The sequence below is a fragment of the Nicotiana tomentosiformis genome, chromosome 11 (assembly GCF_000390325.3).
Source record: "Nicotiana tomentosiformis chromosome 11, ASM39032v3, whole genome shotgun sequence".
Lineage (NCBI taxonomy): Eukaryota > Viridiplantae > Streptophyta > Magnoliopsida > Solanales > Solanaceae > Nicotiana > Nicotiana tomentosiformis.
This window is the reverse complement of record NC_090822.1, coordinates 32,369,979-32,384,959: the sequence shown is the minus strand read 5'-3', so window position 1 is coordinate 32,384,959 and position 14,981 is coordinate 32,369,979.

The window sequence follows — 14,981 nt, the reverse complement described above, 5'->3', positions numbered from 1 at the left end:
GCACCAATCCGCAAGACTCTATTAGGCCCGCTCCTAACTTGTGAGATCTAAGTGAACCTAGGGCTCTGATACCAAGCTATCACGAGCCAATTTCAACTAAAGGCCGTGATGGTGCCAAACGTCGCCCCTAGGTAAGCCAACATTGAACTATCCATTTAATTGTTCATTTTAATATTTTTAAAGTCATTGATTTTATTTAAAATAAGAATCAAGAGTAAGTGAACGTAGTAATATAAGGCATAAAGTAAACACAAGAGTGAAGTAGTGAAATTAATAGACAAAGAAACCAAGAGTATCTACTAGAAATTTTCCGAAATCCGGTGTCACAAGTGCACGAGCATATAGTAGAATATACAAAACTCCCTACAACTAGGGTCTGAAGCGGAATAGATAAAAATAATAAATATAACAAGAGCAGACTTCGGGTGCTTCATAATGGAGCATGGAAAGAAGCTCACCACTAGGCCTCAGGGTAATGCGGATGTGTCTTGGACGAACACTAGAAGTACCTACTTCAGAACCTAGACAATTTGTGCAGAAGTGTAGCGTGAGTACGTAAACAAAGTGTACCCAGTAATTATCTGGTCTAACCTCGAAGAAGTAGTGACGATGGGTCAACATCGACACTTACTAGTGGTCAATATACATAAAGTGCAAGAATTTTAAATAGGCATGAAATACAACAGTAACAATGGAATAAGAGGCAATAAATAAGTGATTCTTTAACAAAAATAACAAGTTAAAAGTACCCAAATATCACATTCCAGTTTTAACAAGTAAAGTCCAAAAAGATTATAATTTCTCAAGTCATGAAGGATATATCGAGTATAATCAAACTCCTAGCAACAACACTCACGAGTTATTCCGAGGTCGAACGGTCCGCTCCATAATAATCATGTACATACACAGGCGAGGTCGTACGGCCCAACCCATGGATGCATCTCATAATATATAAATATTGCCAAGGTGTTCGGTCTGATCCACATGAATAGGGAAACTCTTAGGACTATGAAATATGTGTTTACAACACCAAGGTAAGCCCATAAAGGAATATAAATTTTTCATCAATAATTATACATTCCGCCAAATATCTGAGTAATGAAGCTCGATCTAGCATAATCTTATAACGACTCGGCCAGTAGTTTTGAAAATTTAGGTCATGTTTGGCGGCATAAGGTCCTAAAAATCTTTGTATTATGTGTATTGATTTGCGTGCGTGGCTGAATTTAGTTACCGGATGATTCGGAGTCGAAACGGAAGAAGGGTGCAAGTTTTGGAAGCTTAAGTCTTAAGATGTTTTACCGTAGTTGGAAACTTTGTGAAGACGACTCCGTAATGGAGTTTCGTTGGTTCTGTTAGCTCTGTTGGATGATTTTGGACTTAGGAGCATGTCCGGACTGTGAATTTGAAGTCTGTAGTTGATTTAGCCTTGAAATGGCGAAAGTTAAATTTTAAAAGATTTTGACCGGAAGTGGAGTTTTTGATATAGGGTTCGGATTCCGATTCTGGAAGTTGGAGTAGGTCCGTAATGTTGAATATGACTTGTGTACAAAATTTGAGGTCAATCGAACGTGGTTTGATAGGTTTCGACATCGGTTGTAGAAATTTGAAGTTTCAAGTTCATTAAGTTTGGATTGGAGAGTGATTCGTAGTTTTAACGTTGTTTGATATGATTTGAGACCTCGAGCAATTCTGTATTAGGGTATGGAACTTGTTTGTATGCTTGGACGGGGTCGCGGGGGGCCCGTCTGTGTTTCAGACGAGTTTCAGATATTTTTCAAGGTTTTGAACAGGTCTGGTTCTGGTGTTTTTGCACTTGCGACGATTTGGAGCGCAGGTGCGGCTCCTCTTCTGCGTGAGCCTGGTCGCTTATGTGGTCATGGTGGCCTGGAGGCTTTCTCTCTTCTACAGAAGCCGGCACACAGGTGCGAAGGCCATTTTGCGGTCCTGCGGTCACTCCTGCGAAGAAGCTCGGTTCTTCGTTTCCCCCTTGCGCTTCTGCGGTGCCGCCGGTGCCACTGTAAATCTGTAGAAACGACAGCGTTTCACCTTGTATTCACTGATTATGCAATTGTTATGTTATGAATACGTCTATTAATTACTAGTTTCACCTCTACCTGCTTTAAGTAGAAGTAATTGCTTTATGATTTGCCCTTGATGCTTATTTGAGTCATTTGTGCCATAACTGAAATTGTTATCTCTTCTATTGCCATGTTATCTTTCCTCCAACTGCTTATCTTTATTTGAAGTTATAATTATGTCTTTTGTAATTGTTCATCTTTAATTGAGGCTATGATTATCTTTCTGCTGCTTATCCCTAATTGAAATTGTTGTATCTCTTTCTTAACTGCCAACTTTAAAAGAAGTTAGATATCCTATATTTTAGTTGACTTGTCCTTATTTGGAATTATTCGCCTTGTGTTAGCTCCCTCATTGTAGAACTGTACATTGTGGGCCGTTGTTGCATAATATTTCATTTCTTGTTGAGCTGTTCTTATTATGACTAGCATTCTCTATTTTGTCCACTCCTTGTGAATTAATTCCTCCGTTCCTTTGAGTTATTGAATTTCTGAGTTAATTTATATGTTGTACCCTTGTATTAGTGTTATTGTTGATGTTGTACTTGTTGTTCTTGCATATTTACTTTAGGACTACGAGGCGATAGAGGTCCCCTGAACTGATGGAGCACGGGACGAACTCTGGGCCGGAAGGGCACTGAGTGATGAGTGGCCCTGATGAGAAATGTGAGAACCATGGCCAGATAATGCACCACGGTGAACTGGGAGGGCTAGATGAGCATGCCTGAATGGACGGCCTATGCCGTGCTGGAACTGAGCCCCGTAAGAAGTACCATTAAATCATCCCTGTCCTCGAGGCCTCTTGGCCTCCCTCTCAATCCTCTCCTGACCGCGAACCATCTCAATCTGCCGACCAATGTCGATAACCTCATCAAAAGTATCACCAGACACCCTCCATCTAGTCATAAGCAACCATAGCTGAAAAGTGAGACCATCTATAAACCTCATGATCCTTTTCCTGTATGTGGGAACCAACCAGATAGCATGATGGGCCAACTTCGAGAATCGCATCTTATACTGCGTCACAGACATATCACCCTGGCAAAGCTGCTCAAACTATCTGCGCAGCTCCTCTCTGCGGGACTGAGGCACGAACTTCTCCAAAAAGACCACAGTGAACTGCTGCCAAATAAGGGGTATTGCACCAACAAGCCTACACCTTTCGTAAGTCTCCCACCATCTGAGTACAGCCCCAGAAAACTGAAAAGTAGTGAATGAGACCCAACAGAGTATCCTCTAACACCTGTCCAAGAAGTCCTGAGCATCCTCTCTCTCTGTGTGCCACTGAAAGGTAGAGGTTGGAGTCTCCCAAACCTCTCCAACCTAAGCTGATCATCCTCGGGTATAGCAGGAACCACATAGTCTTAAGCAACTGCAACCGGCTGGGCCGGTGGTGCCCCCGGTGTCTGGAGTCCCTAAACAACCTATTCGGGTGTGCGAGCGGCGGGAGTCTGAGTGCCTCCCCCGGCCTGAGAAGTGTCGGTACACACTGTCAGAATCTGAGCTAGGGCTTCCTAAAGGCCTGGAATCTTAATAGGCACAGGTGGTGCGTGAGCTGGTGTATCAACAACTGGGATCTGATCCTGATCTAGGGTAACTGGTGGGTCTGCCAGTACTGCCCCAGCTGCTGTGTGGGCTGTACCTCTGCTCCTACCCCAACCTCGGCCTCTCGCGGCCCTGGCTGGTGGTACTAGTGGGTGTCCATCATATCCGGTAGTACGATTCCTCACCATCTGTGAGAGAATGAAACAACGGATGTTTAGTTACTAGAATCAACAGATCCGCACATAAAGAATTCAGGAATGTGGAATTTTTCCTAAAGGTTCTACAGCCTCTCGAAGATAAGTACAGAATTCAACAGATGTCCACTCATGACTCGTGAGACCTATGTAACCTAGGCTCTAATACCAACTTGTCACGACCCCAAAACCTAACGTGTCGTGATGGCGCCTATCGGTGGTACTAGGCAAGCTGACCTTTCCAAAAATACATCTAAACTAAATATAAAAGTAAAGTAAATCTTTCCATATCAAGAATGTTTCATAAAATCAAAGTTAAACTCAAAATTGGAACTAAGTGCGAAAACCGAGCCCCAAACATCGGGGTGTCACCAAGTCATTAACGTCTATGTACTTAAAAGTATTACAGTCAATGTCTAAATATCAGTACAAAATGGAAAGAAATGTGGAAGGAGTAAGAAGTTTTGCGGACGTTGGTAGCTACCTTACAGTCTCCGAAACTCAAACAGGCCTGGAGTCAACAATCTCTGTGCTCAGACACACCTGGATCTACACATGTAGTGCAGGGTAAAGTATGAGTACAACCAACTAAGAAAGTAACAGAAATAAATAAAAGCTGAGAAGTAGTGACGAGCTAAATGTAAGTATCGTTCATATCACAAATAATTAGTAAAGTGCGGCATGCTTTGTAACCAGAGTTTAAGTCAAATCAGCTTGTTTAAATCAAGTTCAAGTAAATCAATTAGAAATATCTATCAACAGTTCTCAAACAAGGACTCAAAGCAACTATGAGCATGGATGATGAAATCATATAGTGCCCCTCGGACTAACATCACTCAGTCCTTCCAATCACTCTAACCTCACAATTACTCATGCCTCACCATCACTCATACCTCACAATCACTCAGTACTCGGCACTCGCACTCAGTAGGTACCTGTGCTAACTGGGGGTGTTCAGACTCCGGAGGGGCTCCTACAGCCCAAGCACTATAATCTGCACGGACAACTCACGTGCTGCACGGACAACTCACATGCTATAATATCATATCAGAATACGCACGGACAACTCACGTGCTAAGGTACAATACCTCACAAACAGGCCCTCGACCTCACTCAGTCATAAACCTCTCCAGTCTCTCGGGCTCTCAGAAATCAAAGAAATCAGCCCAAACAACATAAACATGATGCAACAAATAGAATAACAGAGACCGAGCTATGATGTAAGAATGCATGAACATGATTGAGCACGGGATATCAATGAAAGCAGTGAGAGGATAGCAAGAAATGACCTCTAAGAGCACCTGCTCGGACTTATATGTTGAAATTGGCTTTTAGGGTTCTTAGGTCCTTGTATTCACTGATTATGCAGTCGTTATGTTATGAATACGTCTATTAATTACTAGTTTCACCTCTACCTGCTTTAATTAGAAGTAATTGCTATATTATCCGCCCTTGATGCTTATTTGAGTCATCTGTGCCATAACTGAAATTGTTATCTCTTCTACTGCCATGTTATCTTTCCCCCCAACTACTTATCTTTATTTGAAGTTATAATTATCTCTTTTGTAATTGTTCATCTTTATTTGAGGCTATGATTATCTTTCTGCTGCTTATCCGTAAATGAAATTGTTGTATCTCTTTCTTAATTGCCAACCTTAGAAGAAGTTAGATATCCTATATTTTAGTTGACTTGTCCTTATTTGGAATTATTCGCCTTGTGCTAGCTCCCTCATTGTCGAACTATACATTGTGGACCGTTGTTGCATAATATTTCATTTCTTGTTGAGTTGTTAGTATCATAACTAGCATTCTCTATTTTGGCCACTCCTTGTGAATTAATTCCTTCGTTCCTTTGATTTCTAGAATTTCTGAGTTGATTTATCTGCCGTACCCTTGTATTAGTGTTATTGCTGATGTTGTACTTGTTGTTCTTGCATAATTATTTGGGACTACAAGGCGGTACATCGGGAGATCCCCCTATCTTGTGTATTTACTTTTGGGACTACGAGGCGGTACCTCGGGAGTTCCAACTTGTCACGACCCCAAAACCTAACGTGTGGTGATGGAGCCTATCGGTGGTACTAGGCAAGCTGACCTTCCGAAAAATACTTCCAAACTAAATATAAAAGTAAAGCAAAGCTTTCCATATCAAGAATTTTTTATAAAATCAAAGTTAAACTCAAATTTGGAAACAAGTGCGGAAAACGAACCCCATACATCGGGGTGTCACCAAGTCATAAGTGTTTAAGTACTTAAATGTATTACAGCCAATGTCTAAATATCCGTACAAAATGGAAAGAAATGTGGAAGGAGTAACAAAGTCCTGCGGATGCTGGAAGCTACCTTGCAGTCTCCGAAACTAAAACAGGCCTGGACTCAACAATCATCGTGCTCAAACACACCTGGATATGCACATATAGTGTATGGTGTACTATGAGTACAACCAACTCAGCAAGTAATAGAAATAAATAAAGGATGAGAAGTAGTGACGAGCTAAATTCAAGTACCGTTCATATAAAAAACATTTAGTAAAGTGCGGCATGCTTTGTAACCAGAGTTTAAGTCAAATCAGCTTGTTTAAATCAAGTTCAAGTAATTCAATTAGAAATATCTTTCAACAGTTCTCAAACAAGGACTCAAAGCAACTATGAGCATGGATGATGAAATCATATACTGCCCCTCGGACTAACATCACTCAGTCCTTCCAATCACTCCAACCTCACAATTACTCATGCCTCACCATCACTCATGCGTCACAATCGCTCACTACTCAGCACTCGCACTCAGTAGGTACCTGCGCTCACTGGGGGTGTTCAGACTCCGGAGGGGCTCCTGTATCCCAAGCACTATAATCTGCACAGAAAACTCACGTGCTATAATATCATATCAGAATACGCATGGACAACTTACGTGCTAAGGTTCAATACCTTACAAACAGGCCCTCGACCTCACTCAGTCATAAACCTCTCCAGTCTTTCGGGCTCTTAAAAATCAAAGAAATCAGCCCAAACAACATTAACATGATGCAACAAATAGAATAACAGAGACCGATCTATGATGTAAGAATGCATGAACATGACTGAGTATGGGATATCAACTAAAGCAGTGAGAGGATAGCAAAAAACGACCTCTAAAAGTACCTCCTCAAACTAATATGTTGAAATTGGCCTTTTAGGGTTCTTAGGTCCTTGTATTCACTGATTATGCAGTTGTTATGTTATGAATACGTCTATTAATTACTAGTTTCACCTCTACCTGCTTTAAGTAGAAGTAATTGCTTCATGATCTGCCCTTGATGCTTATTTGAGTCATCTGTGCCATAACTGAAATTGTTATCTCTTCTATTGCCATGTTATCTTTCCCCCAACTACTTATCTTTATTTGAATTTATAATTATCTCTTTTGTAATTGTTCATCTTTATTTGAGGCTACGATTATCTAACTGATGCTTATCCCTAAATGAAATTGTTGTATCTCTTTCTTAATTGCCAACCTTAGAAGAAGTTAGATATCCTATATTTCAGTTGACTTGTCCTTATTTGGAATTATTCGCCTTGTGTTAGCTCCCTCATTGTCGAACTGTACATTGTGGAGCGTTGTTGCATAATATTTCATTTCTTGTTGATTTGTTAGTATTATGACTAGCATTCTCTATTTTGGCCACTCCTTGTGAATTAATTCCTCCGTTCCTTTGATTTCTGGAATTTCTGAGTTGATTTATCTCTCGTACCCTTGTATTAGTGTTATTGTTGATGTTGTACTTGTTGTTCTTGCATATTTAGTTTGGGACTACAAGGCGGTACATCGGGAGATCCCCCAATCTTCCATATTTACTTTTGAGACTACGAGGCGGTACCTCGGGAGATCCAATATGTCACGACCCAAAAACCTAACGTGTCGTGATGGAGCCTATCGGTGGTACTAGGCAAGCCGAGCTTCCCAAAAATACTTCCAAACTAAATATAAAAGTAAAGTAAAGCTTTCCATATCAGGAATTGTTTATAAAATCAAAGTTAAACTCAAATTTGGAAACAAGTGCAGAAAATGAGCCCTATACATCGGGGTGTCACCAAGTCATGAGTGTTTAAGTACTTAAATCCATTACAGCCAATGTCCAAATATCAGTACAAAATGGAAAGAAATGTGGAAGGAGTAACAAGGTCCTGCGTACGCTGGTAGCTACCTTGCAGTCTCCAAAACTAAAACAGGCCTGGACTCAACAATCTTCATGCTCAAACACACCTGGATCTGCACATGTAGTGTAGGGTGTACTATGAGTATAACCAACTCAGCAAGTAACAAAAATAAATAAAGGCTGAGAAGTAGTGACGAGCTAAATGCAAGTGCCGTTCATATAAAAAACATTCAGTAAAGTGCGGCATGCTTTGTAACCAGAGTTTAAGTCAAATCAGCTTGTTTAAATCAAGTTCAAGTAATTCAATTAGAAATATCTTTCAACACTTCTCAAACAAGGACTCAAAGCAACTATGAGCATGGATGATGAAATCATATACTGCCCCTCGGACTAACATCACCCAGTCCTCCCAATCACTCCAACCTCACAATCACTCATGCCACACCATCACTCATGCCTCACAATCGCTCAGTACTCGGCATTCACACTCAGTAGGTACCTGCGCTCACTGGGGGTGTTCAGACTCCGGAGGGACTCCTACATCCCAAGCGCTATTAACTGCATGGACAACTCACGTGCTATAATATCATATCATAATCTGCACGGACAACTCACGTGCTAAGGTACAATACCTCACAAACAGGCCCTCGGCCTCACTCAGTCAATAACCTCTCCAGTCTCTAGGGCTCTCAGAAATCAAAGAAATCAGCACAAACAACATTAACATGATGCAACAAATAGAATAATAGAGACCGAGCTATGATGTAAGAATGCATGAACATGACTGAGTACGGGATATCAACTAAAGTAGTGAGATGACAGCAAGAAACGACCTCTAAGACTACCTCCTCGGACTTATATGTTAAACTTGGCCTTTTAGGGTTCTTAGGTCCTTGTATTCACTGATTATGTAGTTGTTATGTTATGAATACGTCTATTAATTACCAGTTTCACCTCTACCTGCTTTAAGTAGAAGTAATTGCTTCATGATCTGCCCTTGATGCTTATTTGAGTCATCTGTGCCATAACTGAAATTGGTATCTCTTCTATTGCCATGTTATCTTTCCCCCAACTACTTATCTTTATTTGAAGTTATAATTATCTCTTTTGTAATTGTTCATCTTTATTTGAGGCTATGATTATCTTTCTGCTGCTTATCCCTAAATGAAATTGTTGTATCTCTTTCTTAATTGCCAACCGTAGAAGAAGTTAGATATCCTATATTTTAGTTGACTTGTCCTTATTTGGAATTATTCGCCTTGTGTTAGCTCCCTCATTGTCGAACTGTACATTATCTACCGTTGTTGCATAATATTTCATTTCTTGTTGAGTTGTTAGTATTATGACTAGCATTCTCTATTTTGGCCACTCCTTGTGAATTAATTCCTCCGTTCCTTTGATTTCTGGAATTTCTGAGTTGATTTATCTGTCGTGCCCTTGTATTAGTGTTATTGTTGATGTTGTACTTGTTGTTCTTGCATATTTAATTTGGGACTACGAGGCGGTACATCGGGAGATCCTCCTGTCTTACATATTTACTTTTGGGACTACGAGGCGATACCTAGGGAGATCCAACTTGTCATGACCCCCAAACCTAACGTGTCGTGATGGCGCCTATCAGTGGTACTAGGCAAGCCGACCTTCCCAAAAATACTTCCAAACTAAATATAAAAGTAAAGTAAAACTTTCCATTTCAGGAATTGTTTATAAAATCAAAGTTAAACTCAAATTTGGAAACAAGTGCGGAAAATGAGCCCCATACATCGGGGTGTCACCAAGTCATGAGTGTTTAAGTACTTAAGTCTATTACAACCAATGTCTAAATATCAGTACAAATTGGAAAGCAATGTAGAGGGAGTAACAAGGTCCTGCGGACACTGGCAGCTACCTTGCACTCTCCGAAACTAAAATAGGCCTGGACTCAACAATCATCACGCTTAAACACACCTGGATCTGCACATATAGTGCAGGGTGTACTATGAGTACAACCAACTCAGCAAGTAACAGAAATAAATAAAGGCTGAGAAGTAGTGACGAGCTAAATGCAAGTACCGTTCATATAAAAAACATTTAGTAAAGTGCGGCATGCCTTGTAACTAGAGTTTAAGTCAAATCAACTTGTTTAAATCAAGTTCAAGTAAATCAATTAGAAATATCTTTCAACAGTTCTCAAAAAAGGACTCAAATTAATTATGAGCATGGATGATGAAATCATATACTGCCCCTCGGACTAACATCACTCAGTCCTCCCAATCACTCCAACCTCACAATCACTCATGCGACACCATCACTCATGCCTTACAATCGCTCAGTACTTGGCACTCGCACTCAGTAGGTACCTGCCCTCACTGGGTGTGTTCAGACTCCGGAGGGGCTCCTACAGCCCAAGCACAATAATCTGCACGGACAACTCACGTGCTATAATATCATATCAGAATATGCACGGACAACTTATGTGCTAGTGTACAATACCTTACAAACAGGCCCTCGACCTCACTCAGTCATAAACCTCTCTAGTCTCTCGGGCTCTATGAAATCAAAGAAATCAGCCCAAACAACATTAACATGATGCAATAAATAGAATAACAGAGATCGAGCTATGATTTAAGAATGCATGAATATGACTGAGTACGGGATATCAACTAAAGCAGTGAGAGGACAGCAAGAAACAACCTCTAAGAGTACCTGCTCAGACTTATATGTTGAAATTGGACTTTTGGGGTTCTTATGTTCTTGTATTCACTGATTATGCAGTTGTTATGTTACGAATACATCTCTTAATTACTAGTTTCACCTCTGCCAGCTTTAATTAGAAGTAATTGCTTCATGATCCGCCCTTGATTCTTTTTTGAGTCATATGTGCCATAACTGAAATTGTTATCTCTTCTATTGCCATGTTATCTTTCCCCCAACTACTTATATTTATTTGAAGTTATAATTATCTCTTTTGTAATTGTTCATCTTTAATTGAGGCTATGATTATCTTTCTGCTGCTTATCCCTAAATTAAATTGTTGTATCTCTTTATTAATTGCCCACCTTAGAAGAAGTTAGATATCCTATATTTTAGTTGATTTGTCCTTATTTGGAATTATTCGCCTTGTGTTTGCTCCCTCATTGTCGAACTATACATTGTGGACCTTGTTGCATAATATTTCATTTCTTGTTGAGCTATTATTATTATGACTAGCATTCTCTATTTTGGCCACTCCTTGTGAATTAATTCCTCCGTTCCTTTGATTTTTGGAGTTTCTGAGTTGATTTATCTGTCGTACCCTTGTATTAGTGTTATTGTTGATGTTGTACTTGTTGTTCTTGCATATTTACTTTGAGACTACAAGGCGGTACATCGAGAGATCCCCCTGTCTTGCATATTTACTTTTGGGACTATGAGGCGGTACCTCGGGAGATCCAACTTGTCACGATACCAAAACCTAACGTGTCGTGATGGTGCCTATCGGTGGTACTAGGCAAGCCGACCTTCCCAAAAATACTTCCAATCTAAATATAAAAGTTAAGTAAAGCTTTCCATATCAGGAATATTTTATAAAATCAAAGTTAAACTCAAATTTGGAAATAAGTGCGTAAAACGAGCCCCATACATCGGGGTGTGAGTGTTTAAGTACTTAAATCTATTACAGCCAATGTCTAAATATCAGTACAAAATGGAAAGAAATGTGGAAGGAGTAACAAGGACTTGCGAACGCTGGCAGCTACCTTGCAGTCTTCGAAACTAAAACAGGCCTGGACTCAATAATCTCGTGCTCAAACACACCTGGATTTGCACATGTAGTACAGGGTGTACTATGAGTACAACCAACTCAGCAAGTAACAGAATTACATAAAGGCTGAGAAGTAGTGACGAGCTAAATGCAAGTACCGTTCATATCAAAAAAATTTAGTAAAGTGTGGCATGCTTTGTAACCAGAGTTTAAGTCAAATCAGCTTGTTTAAATCAAGTTCAAGTAAATCAATTGGAAATATCTTTCAACAGTTCTCAAATAAGGACTCAAAGCAACTATGAGCATGGATGATGAAATCATATACTGCCCCTTAGGCTAAAATCACTCAGTCCTTCCATCACTCCAACCTCACAATCACTCATGCCTCACCATCACTCATGCATCACAATCGCTCAGCACTCGGTACTCGCACTCAGTAGGTACATGAGCTCACTGGGGGTGTTCAGACTCCGGATGGGCTCCTACAGCCCAAGCGCTATAAACTGCACAGACAACTCACGTGCTATAATATCATATCATAATCCGCACGGACAACTCATGTGCTAAGGTACAATACCTCACAAATAGGCCCTCGGCCTCACTTAGTCAAAAACCTCTCCAGTCTCTCGGGCTCTCAGAAATCAAAAAAATCAGCACAAACAACATTAACATGATGCAACAAATAGAATTTTAGAGACTAAGTTATGATGTAGGAATGCATGAACATGACTGAGTACGGGATATCAACTAAAGCAGTGAGAGGACAACAAGAAACGTCGTCTAAGGGTCCAAACAATACTGGCATAAGTCCTATACATGGTATCTAGCATGATTTACAGTAAATCTTCCTAAAGCACATATAGAGCATATAGCTACAACAAGTTGTTCAACGTTACAGTTGCTACGGGGTGGACCAAGTCACAAATATCCAATGGTGCACGCCCACACGCCCGTCTCCTAGCATGTGCGTCACCTCCAAATAGTCACATGACACAAAAATCCGGGGTTTCATACCCTCAGGACTAGATTTACAACTGTTACTTACCTCAATCTGAACAAATCTCTACTTCGCAATGCCCTTGCCTCTCGAATCGGCCTCCGAGCGTCCCGAATCTAGCAACAAGCAGTACAATACCATTAATACATGCTAAAGGAATCAATTCCACAAGAAAACTACTAAATTAGACTCAAAACCCGAAATCAACTCAAATCCGACCCCCGAGCCCACATCTCGAAATCCGACAAAAGTCATAAGACCCAAAATCCCATTCACTCACGAGTCTAACCATACAAAATTCATCAAAATCCGACATCATTTGTCCTCTCAAATCCCCAAATTACTCTCTCCAAAATCCCAAGTCCTAACCCCCTTATTTCACTTCACAAATCCTACTAATTAGTTGAGAAAACAACAGGAAAATACCATAGCTAATGATACTAGAGCTCAAGCAACTTACCTCAGTGAATATCCTTGAATCCCCCTCAAATATCACTCCAAAAGCTCTAAGGTCCGACTTGAAGATGGTGGAAATGAACAAAAATTCGCAAAGTCTTCTATCGACAGGTTCTGCCCAGGTTTTCACACCTGCGGCTCAAAAATGTGCACCTACGGAGCCGCTTTTACGCCCAAATCTCCACATCAATGGAAAATCACTTAAGTACCCATCTCCGCGCCTGTGTTCCTTATTCGCTTCTGCGACCTCGCAGGTGCGGAAAAGACCTCACACCTGCAGCCACTGCCAGTGCTCCTCACTTCCGCATCTACGACTCAGCCTCACATCTGTGGGTTCGCAGATGCGACCAATCGTACGCACTAGTGGTTCAAGCCCAGGTCCTCTATGTCCGAATTTGCGGTTCATTAAGTGCACCTACGACCTCGCACCTGCGGTTCCCCCTCCACAGGTGCGGAAATACCAGTAGCAGCAGCTTCAACTGCATTTTTCCAACTTCAAACAATTCGTTAACCACCTGAAATCACCCCGAGCCCCTCGGGACCTCAACCAAACATACCAACAAGTCATATATCAATATACAAACTTAGTTGAGCCTTCGAATCACTCAAAACAACATCAAAACTCCAAATTACCCTTTGATTCAAGCCTAAGAACTTCTAAACTTTCAAATTCCGCAAACGACGCCGAAACTTACCAAACCTCGTCCGAATGACCTCATATTTTACACACACATCAAAAATGACACCACAAACCTACTCCAACTTTTAGAAATCCATTCCGACCCCGATATCAAATTTTCCACTACCAACCAAAATTGCCAAGTTTTTAACTTTCGCCAATTCAAGTCTCATTCCACTACGGACCTTCAAATCATATTCAGGACGCGCTCCTAAGTCCAAAATCACCTAACGGAGCTAATGGAACCATAAGAATTCAAACCTGAGACCGTTTACATATAAGTCAACATCCAGTTGACTTTTCCAACTTAAGGTTTTAAATAAGAGACTAAGTGTCTCAATTCACTCTGAAACCACTCTGGACCCAAACAAACTAACCTGATATATCATAATATTGCTGAAAAGCACAAAAGGAAACAAAAATGGGGGAAATGGGGTTATAACTCTCGAAACGACCGACCGGGTCGTTACAATCCCCTGTTGAACATTTACTTTTAGGACTTCGAGACGATATCTCGGGAGTGCCCTTTGTTGATATCTCTTTGTTATAGGGTTGCACGAGGTTTCTATCGTACTATTGTTCTATCTCTTTGTTGTAGTTGATTTAGGCTTGAAATGGCGAAAGTCGAATTTTTGGAGATTTTGACCGGAAGTGGACTTTTTGATATCAGGGTCGGATTCCTATTCCAGAAGTTAGAGTAGGTTCGTAATGTTGAATATGACTTGTGTGCAAATTTTGAGGTCAATCAGACGTGGTTTGATAGGTGTCAGCATCGGTTGTAGAAATTTGAAGTTTCAAGTTCATTAACTTAGGATTGGAGGGTGATTCGTAGTTTCAACATTGTTTGATGTGATTTGAGACCTCGAGCGAGTCCGTATTAGGTTATGAAAATTGTTGGTATGCTTGGACGGGGTCCCGAGGTCCCCGGGTGTATTTCGGACAAGTTTCAGATATTTTTCATGGTTTTGAACATGTCTGGTTCTGGTGTTTTCGCACCTACGACACTTTAGAGCGTAGGTGCGGCTCCTCTTCTATGTGAGCCTGGTCTCTTCAGTGGACATGGTGGCCTAGAGGCTCGCTCGCTTCTGAGAAGGCCGGCACGTAGGTGCGAAGGCTGCTTTTGCGGTCCAGCGGTCGTACCTGTGAAGAAGCTCGCTTCTACGTTTCCCCCTTGGG